Raw genomic sequence first — 1,039 nt, 5'->3', positions numbered from 1 at the left:
CTTGATTTGGTTGAGCTTGGGGAGCTTGATTCCACATTTGGTTTGAATTATCTCTCCACCCTTGGTTTTGAGTACCTCCATGTGGGTAGAGTCCTTGGTTGTAATTGGGTCTTTGTAGGTATGGGTTAGCAACCGCCAATGTAGTGTCCTCTTGGATTTGAGGGCACTCATCAGTATAATGAGTAGTACAAGCACAAACACCATATATCCTTGATGGTCCTTTGGTCCTAGGAGGTTGAGGTGAGTATTTATCAAAGCTTGAGGGATTTGTTGCCCTTGGGTGATTTGCCGCAACAAAATCATCATCTCACTGGGGGTCTTAGTCAAATAGCATCTCCAGAAGGAGAAACCTCGCTCACAGCTTTTGGTTATGAAATCTTTGCCCTAGAGTGTTGAGTTGAATATGCTAGGTCCAATATAACTTCCCATGCCTCTGCTGCAGTCTTGTTTTTGATCAATGATCCTCTACTTGTGGGATCTAGGAGAAGCTTTCTTGGTGGTACATTCCTTGACAGAAATAACTGATCAGAACTAACTCATCAATCTGGTGGTGAGGGCAAGCCTCCAGTAACTTCTTAAATCTCTCTTAATATTCATACAAAGTCTCCCCATCTAATTGCACAATCCAAGAGATCTCACTTCGCAGCTTATCTATTTTCTGAGGAGGGTAGAACTTTTCCAAAAATTCTTTATGCAACAAGTCCCAATTGGATTTAACTTCACCCGGCTGAATATAAAACCACTCCTTTTCTTTTCCCTCCAAAGAGAAAGGGAAAGCGAATACTAACACCACGGCTTCATCTACTCCATGCCTTCTCGCAGTTGCACATGCAACTTGGAAATTCTTAAGGTGCTTTAGAGGATCTTCCCCAGGCAATCCATTGTACTTGGGGAGCAAGTTGATTGTGCCAGACTTAAGCTCAAAATTTGGATCCAAGGCCGGATACAGAATCTGAAGTGGTTGCAAGGCGAGATCAGGAGCTTTGGCTTCCTTCAAAGTGATCCTTCGCGGTGGGTCCGCCATGATGGTGTCACTTGA

General features: G+C 43.7%; 1 non-coding gene across 1 annotated transcript; it reads left to right on the top strand.

The window, feature by feature from the left end:
* The first annotated feature begins 542 nt into the window (after nt 1–542).
* Nucleotides 543–649, top strand: LOC112719544 (small nucleolar RNA R71). Its single transcript, XR_003161842.1, has one exon. It is a non-coding gene; the product is annotated as a small nucleolar RNA R71 (small nucleolar RNA).
* Nucleotides 650–1,039: the final 390 nt, after the last annotated feature.

Source organism: Arachis hypogaea, chromosome 10, assembly GCF_003086295.3.
Source record: "Arachis hypogaea cultivar Tifrunner chromosome 10, arahy.Tifrunner.gnm2.J5K5, whole genome shotgun sequence".
Lineage (NCBI taxonomy): Eukaryota > Viridiplantae > Streptophyta > Magnoliopsida > Fabales > Fabaceae > Arachis > Arachis hypogaea.
Note: the sequence above shows the minus strand (reverse complement) of the source record. Positions and strands in the feature narration are given on the sequence as shown.